The 15,027-nt window shown below is 40.9% G+C and overlaps 1 protein-coding gene across 5 annotated transcripts in view; it reads right to left on the bottom strand.

Moving 5' to 3' along the window:
• Nucleotides 1-15,027, bottom strand: part of NCALD (neurocalcin delta) — a 389,065-nt gene that overhangs the window by 117,765 nt on the left and 256,273 nt on the right. The window contains exon 1 of one of the 5 annotated variants that reach the window (XM_058668574.1): nucleotides 12,744-13,157. The exons of the other annotated variants lie outside the window; for them this stretch is intronic. The gene's annotated coding sequence lies outside the window, so the exon portion shown is untranslated. Of the gene's footprint in view, nucleotides 1-12,743; nucleotides 13,158-15,027 lie in introns of those variants that run through there. 5 annotated transcript variants of the gene reach the window in all.

The raw sequence follows: 15,027 nt of genomic DNA, 5'->3' as shown, positions 1-15,027 counted from the left end.
CTTCCAGAGTCCTAGTAAGAAAACTGAATGTACTTGCATATTTATTGATCTACTTGGGAGTAGTTTGCCTTGTAAATTTCAATTTCCCTTTGATCAACTGTCAGAAATAAGGCAAGCCCTGCAATTACTTTGAATAAAATGTCACTGACTTGTCATGAAACTTCTATATCCAGTCAATTATTTCTTTGTTGTGATCTCAAAGAATAAAGGAAGAAAAGAATACCTTCTCCAAGTGGAACCCAGGTTCCGAGCTTTATTCTGTCATCTTGGCCCATTCCCAGTCCTTGTATGAAGCTGTCATACTATTATAACTGGTTGTACTTGTTACTGATCAGCTCCAATTTACCTATTGAACACACTCAGCTTCCACTGGCTTTTTGTACCATAATTATCACAGAGCCTAAGGCTGTGTCCTTGATTGAAATATCATAATTGCTATTTTCACAGGCTGACAAGAGCTTCCAAAATTAAAAATAAAACCACTATAGTAGAGTATAAAAACACATAGACTGTCTTTTCTTAACCCATGATGAAAGTACTCTCATGACTCTAAATCCTTAGTTTTTTGTCTGAGTCCCTGCTCCTACCACTACTTTAGACAATGAGATCAATAAATTGACTACTCTCTTTAAATTCTGTTTAGCTCAACAGTAAGCCAAGGTGAGAATAATTACATGGCTAGCATTTGCCCAGCAACATGGAAGCCTTTTCTACTAACTTTTTTCTTTGACAAGAATACTGTGAATAACCTTAAAGGTGATCAAACTGAAGGTAATTAACTCAACTGACAAAGGTACAATAAAATGAACCCAAAAGGTGAATACAGATTCTTTTAAGTTGAAACTCTATATACTATGACAGTCATGGGCCACATCCATTCATATGAATAAAAAATTACATATGATACTGAAGAGGAATTCGGACCCATCATTAACCCACAGTCATAACAAAACAAACTTATTTCTGCATTGCTATAGGGAATCTTTTCCATGGCATCACTTCATGTTCTCCACTGGCCAGTGTAGATAATGCCACCAACAAAATCAGCTTGCTAAACTATCTATGTTCAACCTTGGTCCCTTGAGACCCAAGGGCTCCAGGATGTTCAGATGGTACTTCCCGAATGGCAAGCCTAGGACCACCCACACTCATCTCTTCTCATCCTCTGAGCAGAAGTTGGACTCCTTAGCTCTGCATAGAGTAAGGGTGTTCCTCCATGGCTGGGGTTCAGAACATAATACATCAATGGATCTTGAGAGAAGACTTCATTGTCTGGAATTCTTGACCTCAGCATTTTTCCAGCATAGCTCGTCCATATATGAAGCAACCTGAGAGATTCCATCAGGTCAGAACCATCTGAGAATGGTGATGAACAGAGAGCAAGACAATCCTTCAGCTTGTATGTTGCCACCATTCCCACACTGTAGCTCAACAGGGAAGGGTCACTTGGAACTGGGAAGAAATCATGCCTGTGCTCTCCAGTAAATCAGACTGCCTGGAATCTCCGGGCTGATGTGCAGGCATTACCTTGGATTCTGTCTCTCCTTTGTGAAAAGATAATAGCCAGACCCAGCATCCTCCAGGCTCATGGCACATTCTCTCAACTTAAAGCAGGGGTCTGTGAACATTTTTATCTTAAATGCCAGAGAGTAAATATTTAATGCCTTAAAGCTTGCTTGTTAAGAGTCTTCAACTCTGCTATAGTAGCAGCAAAAGCAGAGACAGTACATCCAAGAATGGGCATAGCTATGTTCCAATAAAGCTTCACTAAAACACACACACACACACACAGAGAGTCAGTGTGGACAATTGCCTCTGAGCCCCTGTCTGCTATCTGGTGGGTGAGGCTTAGAACTTACCTACCCATGGCCTGAGCTTCTAGGCCTACATGTGGAACGTGACCTCTGACATGCCCAGAAGGTCACGGGAAATAAACATGTTGTATAGCCAATTGTAGTGTCTTTGGTGGGTGGGACTGCTGAAGAAAATGCTCTTCCTGTCCTCCCCTGCTGTAACGTTTAAAACCCTGGGATTTGTGTTGAATAAATGGACACTCCTCACCAGCTTGTCCCTGATGGTTCTTATGGCTGAAGAACACTGTCACCTCACCTCAGTGACCTTAGGGCCTGCTGGTAGGTTTAAACCCTGAGAAGTCAGGCTACATTTGGACCACAGACCATAATCTTCTGGCTCCTGACTTAAGGGAATTTAGATGGAAAGGTCAAGATGTTATCTCAAGATGTCTTTCTTAAGGTTTCTAGAACTGATTCACCAAAAGTGCTGAGAGCAGAGGACAGGATAAAGGGCCGTGGATTGTGGGAAGGTAGAGGAAAGCAAGAAGTATGTCTAGGGTTCAGGAAGTTTTGTAGGCTGTTAAGCCCACAGTAAATTCCTAGTGAGACTCAGGCATTCCAATACTTAGCACTCAGCATCCAACGCTCAGGCATTCCAGCTATGATCACTTTTGTTCTTCTTAAGATAAAATCTACTCCTTATTCTGGGGTCAGAATTTTACAGGGTGACCAGATGGAGAAAGCTGAAGTGCAATCGAACTGGAAGTCATATTCAATTCACTGTGCATCATTATGTGCAAGCATACAGTCATAACAACTGCATGTCCAGTATAACTTCCGAAAGATAGACATGGAGTAGTACTTCAAAACAAACAGATCAAACCATAATCACAAATTAATCAATATCCTACTGAGAGATGGTTCAGTTGTAGAATTTCCTTTCACCATCATTAACTATGAAAATTCTAATTGGCAAGCACACATACTCTTCATTAAGAAGATCCTGGTTTAACAGCTGGGCAGTTTTAACAGTCTCCTCAACCCCCACCACAGGGTGTTATAATTCTTTTGCATCTACTTTAAAGTTCCTCTTGCACAGAGTAAGCTGAAGTATGACAGATTTTGAAAAAGTTCAAGGAAAAATACATATTTGAAACAGCTTCTATTTTCATTTTCCATAAATATATTTTGAAGTACCATTGTATTCATAGATAGCTTTAAAAATATTTTATCCAGTTGAAAGGCATAGCTTTGCATATACATACAAGTGAGAGTGAGTGAGTAAGAGAAAGAGCGAGAGAGAGAGATTGACTGACTGCTGGTTCACTCTCCAAATGGCTACAACAGCTAAGGCTGGGCCAGGCTGAAGCCAGAATCCAGGAACTCCGTGTAAGTCTCCCACATGGACGGCAGGGTCCCACGCACCTGTCCGTCAGCCACTGCCTTCTCAGCTGCATCAGCAGACAGTTGAAGTGGAAATGCACTAGCAAGGACTCAAACCTGAGCTCATGTGGGATGCCAGCATTCAAGACAACTTACACCAACATGTCAAAATGCTGGGGCCGTATTATACAGAAATTTAAAGGCAATTTAGTTTTTTTCATTTGGAGGAGAGGTAATAACACAAGACATACAATTGAGTTCACTATTATATGAATGTCAAATCTCCAAATGCAGTTTTAAAAATTTCTAAATTAATTGTGAATGCAGTTTGGGCCTACCTACATAGTTCATAAGTACCTTCTCATCCCAATGTCCTCATTTTAATCACTTGCACAAAAAGTCTTTTTCTGCACATGAAAATGTTTACGGGTTCCGGGGATGAGGATGTGGCATCTGGGGACGACAGTATTCAAATTACTACAACCATTTAAACCAAGTAGTCCCTGATCAAACAGTGTGCAACATGATACTGTCTGTTCTGTTTCTATGGTTACGTAAATTTGTGACACTTCCGTGAGTACAGGTTACACTGCATGACCTTGTGGATCCACATGGCTTGATTTGGGAAAGGAATCATGTGAGACAATGGTTCTAAGTATTCTAGCCAATTCAAATTGTTTATGTCCATAATTGATAACACTCAGAATTAGAGGGAGAAAACCTATTTCCTTAAAATCAGGTGCCACAACCAGAATATGCACCCGGAGTCATCCATTTTCTCATAATAACTCATGATCGTCATTGATTTCTCCTTAAAGCCTGTAGTACATTAACTTTCCTAATCAACTTTCTCTTGTGTATAATTTAAAAACTAGTGAGCTCCATACATTCTTCCACATGGAAATAGTTCACTTCCCTAAAGGAAATAGTTGGGACTATTTATGGGTGAGCCATTGTGGTGGGCACTGGGAGTGCAGGTGGAGAGGATGAGTTGTTCAGTAGGTAACATCATTGCAACACAAGGTGATGGAGAATCCAAACACATCTTAACACCAACAACCACTCTGACATCAGTCACTTTGAACTGTTTCTCATGTGAATTACTGGAGGGCCTCCTCACTCAGTTATTCTCCACAACATGACCAAAAGAATTCTGTTAAAACACAAGGTCCCTCCAGGGACTCCCCAACCTAGACTAGAAGTCAAAATCTTACAAGGTGCCCCAAATCTTACAGGGTTCAGCCTACTAATCTAGCTCCCCTCCCTTACTTCCCCGACCTTGGCTGCCCCCTCTTCCTTTCCTCTCATTGGTCTCCAACTGAAACCCAAAGTACAGTCCTTCTTTTCACGCTTATTGCTCCCTCTGAACAGTCACCTTTTCCCAGACATTTGGAGAACTCACCCTCTCATCCCCTTCGGGTCTCTACATCTTCCCAATGATATTTTCTCAGATTATGGAAGTCCAAATCATGATATAGTCCCTTGCATCTCTTCACTTCTCTGTTCATCACTTCTTCGTCATCACCTAACTTACGCCTTACTAGTTTTTGAAATTGTTTGTCTTCAGTTTGGATGTGTTAGGTTGGGCAGAGCAGGATGGTGGCTGGAGGCAGGGTGCCAGTGAGTCCATGATGGATCATCCTGGCTGTATCTCCTCAGGAATGTCTGGAATGCCTGACCTTGTGTCAGCCCACCACAATGAATACCCTATGCTATAGATCACATGCTACAGTCACGCCTCACATGTGCAATCCCAGGAGCTGCTGCCTTATCCTATTCCCCACACCAAAAATGTATAATTTCCCAGTGCTGTATACCGTAGGTGCCCATTTCCTTTATGCAGCTGCCCCGCCATGTGGAAGTGTCTCAAGCCAGGGAGCAGTCTGTTAGACTCTCTCCTCTAATAAAGCCCTGCCTGAACTGGAAGTCTGAGTCAGTCAGTCAGGCAGTCAGTCTCTCTCTCCCATTTTCTCTCTCTCTCATCCCTGAACCTAACAAGACGCATGCTCCATGAGAGTTGGGATTTGGGATGGCTTTGTTTACTGTATACTTAACCATCTAGAGCACTGATACTTACTAACTTATGACTGCATTCGTTGGATAGATTGGTGGGTGGGTGGGTGGTTAGACAGGTGGACAGATATGCACACAGGATATTACAGAAGTGTGGAGAGCAGGAGTATACTTAACCCAGTTGTCTGTGATAATAGGTTTTTGGGAGTTAAAAATAGGGTCAATGAAGCATGACCCTTCATTCTTCATGTTAGCTTTACTGTGATTTTTTTTCCCAAAAACCATTTTCTTTTTTTTTTTTTAAAAGATTTATTTTATTTTCATTACAAAGTCAGATATACTGAGAGGAGGAGAGACAGAGAGGAAGTGGAGCTGCCGGGATTAGAACCAGCAGCCATATGGGATCAAGGCAAGGACCTTAGCCACCAGGCCACACTGCCGAACCCCCAAAAACCATTTTCTAGACAGAATAATTATTACAGAAAAGGTCTCATTTCCTATAAGAAAAATGAATCAAGCAAAGTCAAACTTTCATCAGTATTTTAACTAAAGAAAGCTTAGGAAGAACTTAGACGGAACTTAGCCTGTGTATTACAGAAGGGTCTCACGGTCATTGCTTTCTTATTACACTGTGTTCTACAGACACCACTGCATTCCAAAGCTCTTTCTAAATCAAGCTAACCCAGGTGGATGACATCCTGTAATGTTTTGTGCACTGCTGGCAATGAGTACTTTATTATAAAACCTTTCCTGTGAATGACTCAGGGAATGAGTGATACTTGTCTCATCTCTGTCTCAGTGGACATGCTTAGCAAGGTTTTCCATAAAATATTTTAATTACAGCATTATTTGTTGAGATAGTTTGCCTAGTATGTTTTCCCCATATGTGGCACAAGCACACACATTAAAATCGTTTAGATTCTGAACTATGGAGACAATCTTACAAATATCCTAACTGGAGCATATTGACGACATATATGCTTTATACAACTAAACAGCAAGCATCCTACACTATGTCTTCTGTTCTAACCCTCACATCTATATTCAGAATAGCGTCTACTTCTATACTCAACCCACAATATTTGCTCATGAAGAACGCCATTTGGCATTGTCACTGTATTTTTTTTTAGGCATTATGTCAACCACATCTAATAGCATCAGGAAGAACAAACATTCACCCAGTAACATGACTTTTTTTTTTTTTTTTTGCTATTAAGAAATTTCAAAAGAAGCTTCTAAACATTTATCAATCAACCTGGCCACATTTTAAAGCACTATTGAGAATCATATCTTTATTATCATTACCAGCAACAGCACTGCAGAAGTTTGTCTTTCTCTGGAAGGCCAGTGGCTACATGAATGGTTAATCACCATGACTGCCTAGTGCCCTTGAGCATGGGTTACAAGGTACAATGGAGATTAGGGGACTTTCGTCATCAAGAACAGGGAAGATCATTCATATCGCACATCAGCTTCATGAAAGTGTTTTGGCAACTTGTTCGCTCACATGAGATTGCTGTTGCTTTCCATCTCATCTCACGGGCAACAAAAGACCAAAATGCACACTTGCACCCAGAGCAAGAAAATACTGGCTCAGCTGCCTGCTGGGTTGGGTGTGTGATTACCTTATTAACATTATTCATATGTGGCTTGCTTTTTTTTTTTTTGCAAGAGTCCATTTAAGGAGCTTATCCATTCTGTCAGAGTAACAAAGACAATGAAATCTGAAAACTTCCCTGGAGTTGAGCGAAGAGCAACAGGTGGCAATGCACTAAGATCCCCTGCAATGTGGAAAGCCCATCAGCCTGCTTGAGACTGCTTGATACACGCAACCTGCCGAGGTCTGACATACAGCTGATGCAGTAATCCAGGCTCAGTCCATACTTAAACACTGGCAAGCTTTAATGCCTTTCTGATTTTCATGGAAAAAATTATCAATATAGTGTCTTTTGCAGGTAATGGATTATTCAGGACACCCTACAGTTAGAGGTCACTGGTCCAATGGGAAGAGCCCTACCCTTGGCACCTAAAGCTGCACAATTAGTGGGAAACTCCCCTTAAAACTGCCATGTCAGTCTACAAACCAACAAGCCAGATCTGTAGGGTATGATTCTAGTAGACAGGAAAACCTGCCTGTAACATTTGGATGACCTTAATCTCAACCTACAACCTTGCATGGCCCACTTCCAGATCTACTACTTTCTTGGTGAATAAGCAGTGTAATAGACAAACTTATCAAAGGATATCTAAAATTCTTATCATTGCCCCATTGTTCTTCTACCCATTTTAATGCCTAAACACTTCAAAAGAAAATTTAAAGACATTAGATAAACCTGTTTTCCTCTAAGATACTGTTTGCTTAGTTGGCCCTTCTTAATCTTTCCCATGAATCCAAAGTTACTTAAATCCCCTGAGAATTGCCTCCTTGGGTGCTCTGCCTGGGCCCAGCACCTTCATTTTTGCCCCCCGGGAGTCTGAGTACAATGGCTTATGGAATTGCCAATGTACTGACCTCATCTGGAATATTCTAGATTTCAAAGGCGGGCCTGTTCCTATCGCTGATGGTTGAAGCCATAGAAACACTAGTCCATCTTTTTTCAGGAAATTCAAATTGCCTGTGACCCCAGAGGCACAGAGACTTTGCACCTGCTGCTGCTGTTTCTCACAAAGCAGCCACGATCCACAGAGCAGTTCTTTCATTAGCGACCATAGAAATATTCTCCTTTATGTTTTGCCAGGGTAGATAAAAGCCAAATCTGCCTTTGGGTTTTGCCTGGACTGTACCATCAGTCTAATTTCCAGAAGGAAAAGGGGGAAGAGAGAGAGCAAATCATTTGTTGGGTGGGACCTGTAAGGCAGGCTGTGTGGTCTGGTCTGCATTTTCACACTTGCTGGACCTCAGCTCCATGTGTCCAACCCTCACTAACAAAGAGGCAAATCCTCCTTGCTCTTCCTCCGCCAGGCAAGAGAGGCAATTCCTCTTCTTTTACTCCTGTTTCCTTGTCAGTAAAACCAGGGACTTCCTGTCTTTACCTCCAATATCCCAGGCTCCCGAATGGAGAATTTCTTCCACATAGAGAATTTGTATATATATATATATATATTTATCTTTAAACATCTTATTGACATAGTATTCATATCAAGAAATGCACATAAAGGTAGAGTTTTTTGCCCTCTGATCAATTACTACCCAAATTAAGATACAAACATTTCTAGTACTCCAAGAGTCCTTACTATTCCTTGCCAAGATAAAGAATTCAGATCTATATGCCCAACAGGCTTTTAAAACAGCTTCTATAAAAAATACATGGCATTTTACTTTCTTAATCTTGGTCTCTAAATAGCTGTTTTATTATTTCCTGGCACAAAGCAACATTTGACCATCAAAAAGTATTTCTTCTTCATAACAGTAAATTACCAATAATTGTACATGGGTAACCAATTCCTTTAAATTCACAGTCATATTAATAGAGACAACAAAAGCTACCCTAAGCCCAAAGAGTTAGGTTTCCATGGGTAGCAATTGCATCAAACCTGAAATGTGAGAAATAGGTTATGTTTATTGTTTTAGGCAAACACCTGATTTCAGGGACCAATGCAATAATAGATGTATCTGTGATTAATGGAGTCATTTCCTCACACAAACAGTAGAAATGCCAACATAAATATTGTGGGTTCCGGTCTCCAGCTTCCTGGTGGAGTGGATAACCGTGGCCTTGCCTCACCAGGAGTTTTGGGTAGATGGTGACTCATCCTTTACCTACTGGGGCTAAAATGAACACGGAAATTCTTCTAGGTCCTCTGGTATATGTCTTTCACAGTTAAACTTAGAGAAGTAGCATGGAGACAACTCTAGAATGTATTCTCACATTGAGGCCTTGGCCAAATACAATCTAAAACAATCACAGAGCTTTTAGCCACATACTGAGCCTGAATTCAGGAGGCCATGAAGCTGGCAGAAGCTTGATGGTGCAGCCAGCCCTTCTCCCTGAGCCACAGCTTTGCCTTATACTCTGAAAACAGAACACAACCTTGCCTGGGCCTCAGTTTCCCCATTTGTCAGATAAAGAATATAATCAGATGAGGACAGGACAACTCAATCCTAGTATGTCACATTTCATGGGTAGCTCTTATTAAATTGCAGGTTCTTTTTAAAGTATATATTCTTATTTACTTTAAAGGTGGAGTTAGAAAAGGAGGGAGAGACTCAAATTTTCCATCCACTGCTTCCTTTCCAATGACCGCAGTGGCTGGGGTTGAGCCAGGCAGAAGCCATAAGCTCCCGCCAAATTTTCCAACAGTTATAGGGACCCAAGTAATTGGGTCATCTTCTACAGCTTTTCCAGGCACATCAGCAGGCAATTGGATTGGAAGGAGAGCAGCCAGGACTGGTGCCCATGAAGGACGTCAGTATTTGTAGCTTAACTCATTATGCCACAAAGCCAACCCCCAATTTGCATATTCTTCTTTAATAAATTTAAAGTTGGGCCTAAAGATCCACATTTCTGACAAGCTTTTGCATCATGTCAAAGATGCTGGCCATTAGACATATTCAAGGAACAAGGCCAGATAATTCTCAGAGAAATTTGCAATGCTCAAATTTTTTTCCTACTCAGAAGGAGGCAGAAAAGCTGAGTAACCAATGTGGTGACATACTGCAGACAAGCAGAATATCTGCAGTTAGGATCTCTTAATAATAACACAGTCCATCAGACTGTCCAAACTGCCATGGTCTGGACTGTTTATAGCTTCGTTGAACAAAGTTCATAAGATTCCAAATGTCTATACATTTCTTTACATTTTTTTCATATGAGCAACTAAGATGAAATGTTTTATACTGTGAGTCTATTGGCCAAGAACAATTCAACAAACAACTCCCAGCTCAGACATCCTGGGGCCAAGGGTTTAACTCCAAGCACTCCTATTGTAACTGGAAGATACAGAGTCATCTCTGTTCTAGTTTAAAGTAAAATGTGTAACTTTCAAGGACTAATATTTTCCTTATCTAAACTTAAGTTTTGGCTAGAAGAGAGTCAGAATAGAACGATGACTATGAATGCATGTGGCAATGGTAAAGCCAATACCCAGCCTTCCCTAATGGATGAGAGCTGGACTTTTGCTACTCATGAGAATTTGTAGAAATTGAATCCTCTGAGAACAATGATCATGGTTTAATTATAATAGTCCCAATGAAAGCAAGTCCATTCTCTCCAAAGTAAGCATGAAAGGGACCAGCTTATAAGAGACTTCAGGAAGAAATATGTAAATCCAGGAGTGACACCAGGGCCTACTGAATGCTTTTTGCACCAATAATTGCATGGGTTTAATTAGGAGGGTAGGGTGGCACTAAAACCTAGAGGAGCAAGAAGCAGTGTGTGAAGCATGTGCAATGTGCAGGAGTCAATGCATTTATTTCACAGTTTTTCCTAAAGGACAGTTCTCCAATACATGAAGAGGTGCCAGTACATCTCATGGCCAACATTACCTTCTGCCTCAAGAGAGACCTACAAGCTTAGCCATGCTTAGGCCTGGAGCCAATGAGAACCAAGTTTCAAGTTCATCTCTTAATACCTTCCCTTCTCTCAGGGCTCTCCCCAGGTAACCTTAGGCCACCTGATGGGCCTTCTTTTCCTTGCTTTCCTGGTTCCAGTGATTAAACATCAGTGAAAGACACAAATGACAAAGAGCACACAGGTGTAAGTCAGACTGATTCCATGACAGCTGAATCTACACAGCTCCTATTCTGGTACATAAACAAATGTGCTTCCAGAAACTTCCCAAGAAAGAAACTTCCGCTGGGCCTTAGTAATTACTTTCCATGTTCGCTACTTGGCCACAGTCCACTCCATAGGGACTCCCCTTGCTGACTGCCACTTACCACTAATGACAGATATTATTGTTCTCACATATGAACCACAGATTATGAATGTTTAGCTTTAGTTATCCCACCAACCCTACCACAAAACACAAACCATGTCCACATCCTGATCTCTACAGCCAGCAACACCAAGGCCCTTGACTGGGTTGCTAGGATTTGTTGAACTAGCCCCGGGAAGGTGATGGGAAATTTTTAGTTCATTAATTAATTATAAAGACAGAGAGAAGCATGACAGACACACATACAGACATACTGGTTCACTGTTCAATTCACTCCAAAGACACACTGAAGTTGAACCTTACTACAGAGGATATAGATCTGACAGATATCTATGAACCTGGCATTCAACTGCCACACAATATACTTTTCTCATCAGTACATGGACTATTCTTCAAGATATAACACATTATATCACAAGCCTCAATTTAAAATAATTAAAATCTAACCATGGACCTCCTTAAACAGAACAAAACTAGAAATCAACAAGCACAATGGAATGAACGTATGCATGAGAACTTAACAATATACTTAAGTTTGTATCACAATCAATGCTTATAATAAAATCCTTTAATCTTGAACTAAATTATAACAGGACACTTTACCAAGAATATACTTAATTTTTTTCAATTCAAAGTGGTTCAATATCGGTAGCTGTATGTCAGGCACCTTTTCAAGGTGTTACTGGAGAAGTTCTCTTTCTCATTCATGCTAGGGATGATGGGTTACCATGGTAGTGACAACAGCCTTAATGCATTATACTTTTAAAGATTTTATTTATTTTTATTTGAAAGGCGGATTTACAGAGAGGAAGTGAGAGAGAAAGAATTTTCCATTAGTTGGGTCACTCTCCAGATGACCACAATGATCATAGCTGAACCAATCCAAAGCCAGGGCTTCTTTCAGGTCTGCCACAAAGGTGCAGGGCCCAAGGAATTGAGCCATCCTTTGCTTCTGAGGCCATAAACTGGGAGCTATTTGGAAAGTGGAGCAGCTGGGACATGAATCAGCACTCAAATGAGATGCCTGTGCTGTAGGCAGAGGATTAGCGTGTTGTACCACTGTACCAGCCCCAAATGCATTATATTTTTTAACTGAGTGTCAGTTAGTTGCCAGAAATTATATGTGTATTCATGATGTGCAAGTGAGTGCTATACAAGCCCTACTTTCAAAGAGTTCTCAACTCAGCATGAAGCAAATATGTATGCTGGTCAACTAAAATTCATAGCCCTACTTGTAAACGCTGGCAAACACCAAGGAGAAGTGCTACTAGCATCCAAGAGACAGGGTAGAATGAACACTTCATGAACAACACAAGATAAAGAACAAAAGGAGAGCTACGTATGTGTGCTGTTCACTGAATGGCCACAGCTTGGCTGAGTGGGAGCCTGCGGTAGACAGAGGTGCTGAAACAAGCAGCAAACAACACAGCCTAACATCATACTCTGCAAAGCTGTACCAATAGGTGTGGCTCTCAGCAGTGGCACCAAAAGGGAAATTGTATAAGACTAGCCAGGGGCTCTGCTAAAGCGTCACCTACAGACCCTGCCTACAAAATACCCAGTCACCTACTCACAGCTTCCTACAAAACATAAAACCCATTCATGGCATAAATACACATTCGAGTGAAGCACCCTTTCCCCACCCGTCCCATCCTAGTTGCTAATATAAGCTCTTACATGGAAATTCAGGAGTGCCTTCCAGGGTTTCCATATTTCCTGAGCTTGGGTACGGATGAAGTTGAATGTGTCTACAGTCAAACACAGGAAGTATGCTTGCTTTGCCTTTTTTCCCCAGCCTTGGCACAAAAGCAGACAGGAGGAATAATGAGGAGCCAGCAAGGTCACTGCGATGGAAGGCTTGTGGGAAGCATGACTGGGACTCAGGCTCGGAGGGCAGGGATCTCATCAATTAGCTTGAGCCTTCCTGTGGTGTGAGCTGTGCATACTGGCAGTAAAACAGCCAAGCAGCAGTTGTGTCATCCCAGGCAGTGCTAAATTAGGCATTCAGTAATCTTCAACAGCTATTAATAGTAAGGAGCCAGGAGCCAATTAGAAATTTGTCCAGGTGATAAGAAAATGGAGTGTTCTCTAACATGGGAAAACATCATTATCTGTCAACCACGGGCAACTAAATAGAAAAAAAAAAAACATAGCTGGAGAACATCTTCAAACGGACTCCAGGTCTAGCACAAGGCAGACGGGATTAACAATGACACCCTGACTTCGAGACACTGTAACAAGTGATGCAGGTGAGCGCACTTGCATTAAGGAAAAGGTTTTTGTGATTCTTTAAAAAATGAAGTACAATGCAAACTCTAAGCAATGTTTAAGGAAATGTGCTTTTTGGCAATCCTTGTAATGTATAGCCTGAAAAATAGAAAAATCAGTTTAAAGCTAATATGATTTTTGGTATATTTAAAGCTATCACATTGAGATATACAGTTAGCCCTCAGTATCCTCAAGGTATTCACACTTCAGGTAACTCACGGATATACAAATCCAAAGACACTGGAGTTCCTTACATAAAAAAAGAAAAAAAATCTGCATTTAATCTATGCACAGCCACTGACATACTCCATACACCATTTAAGTTACTTATAATATCCAACACAATGTAAGTGCCATTAAAAACTGTTATTCTGTGTTGCTAAGGGAGTAACGGCGAGGAAAAAAAGGTGTAACTTGAGTACAGATGTAATTTTTTCCCAGACATATCCTATCTGTAGTTCTTTAAAACCACAGGTGGAAATCTATAGCTACAGCACAATTGTATGTATGTAGATGCGTGATCACTTTAAACAAAACCAAAAACCAGGCTACTGTAGCCAGTTTGGTCAAAATGTTCAATGTCACTTCTTATGTTTCTACCTGATGAGTAAGTGTGATATTGCAAAAAGCAACCATTAAAACCAAGAGAACAAATAATTATTGCAAAAAGAATTGTAAAACATGGTACTGAGGTTTGGTTTTTATCTGCCTACTGTTGTGGAAATAATAGGACCTCTCACTCACAGGCATAAACCACCTATGAGTAACAATTACAAGGACGTTGAAAAGCTGCCAAGGTACTAAATTACAAAAATATTTTATAATCCCATTTATGATTTTGAAAATGTGCAAATGGGTATATAGTAAAAGAAAAATTTAATCTAAGGCTGACTTTCTGGCATAGCAGGTAAACTTGTGATGCCAGCAGTCCATTTAGGCACTGATTTGTGTCCTGGCTTCTCCACTTCCAATCCATCTCTTTGCTAATGTCCTAGAAAAAGCAGTGGAACATGGCCCAGTTGTCTGAACTTCTGCCACCCACATGGGAGACCTGGATGAAGCCCTTGGCTTCAGCTTGTCTCAGCCTTGTCCATTGCAGCCATCCAGGGAGTCAACCAGCGCATGGCAGAATTCTCTCCCTCAGTTTGTCGCTAACTTTATGACTTTCAAATAAAATATTTTTTAAAAATGAAACCATTAATTATATTGCTTAGAGAGCTACTTTTTAAAATTTTTTTAAAAAATTTTTTTAAAGATTTATTTTTATTACAAAGTCAGATATACAGAGAGGAGGAGAGATAGAGAGGAAGTAGAGCTGCCGGGATTAGAACCAGCGACCATATGGGATCCCGGCGAGGACCTTAGCCACTAGGCCACGCCACTGGGCCCAGAGAGCTACTTTTTGAAGAAAGTAACTATTCCAAAAACATAGCAAACTAAAGTTACTAATAATATCTTGTAAATCTTACATGAATTGATTCAACACAGAGACAAAGGTCTGGCTGTCCTCATGGATAGTGAAATGTGGTGACAGGAGCAGCAGGACAGCATTGATTTTCAAACTTAGAGTCTGGTTTATGTGTCTTACAATTTCAGTATCTGGTGTCTTGGCAGCCAATTCAGGGTCATGAGCTTGGAAGTCACTCCTCCCTGACACTCACCTATCACCACTTGGAACCTGAAAAGGAACAGT

Source organism: Ochotona princeps, chromosome 9 (assembly GCF_030435755.1).
Source record: "Ochotona princeps isolate mOchPri1 chromosome 9, mOchPri1.hap1, whole genome shotgun sequence".
Taxonomy (NCBI): Eukaryota; Metazoa; Chordata; class Mammalia; order Lagomorpha; family Ochotonidae; genus Ochotona; species Ochotona princeps.
Note: the sequence above shows the minus strand (reverse complement) of the source record. Positions and strands in the feature narration are given on the sequence as shown.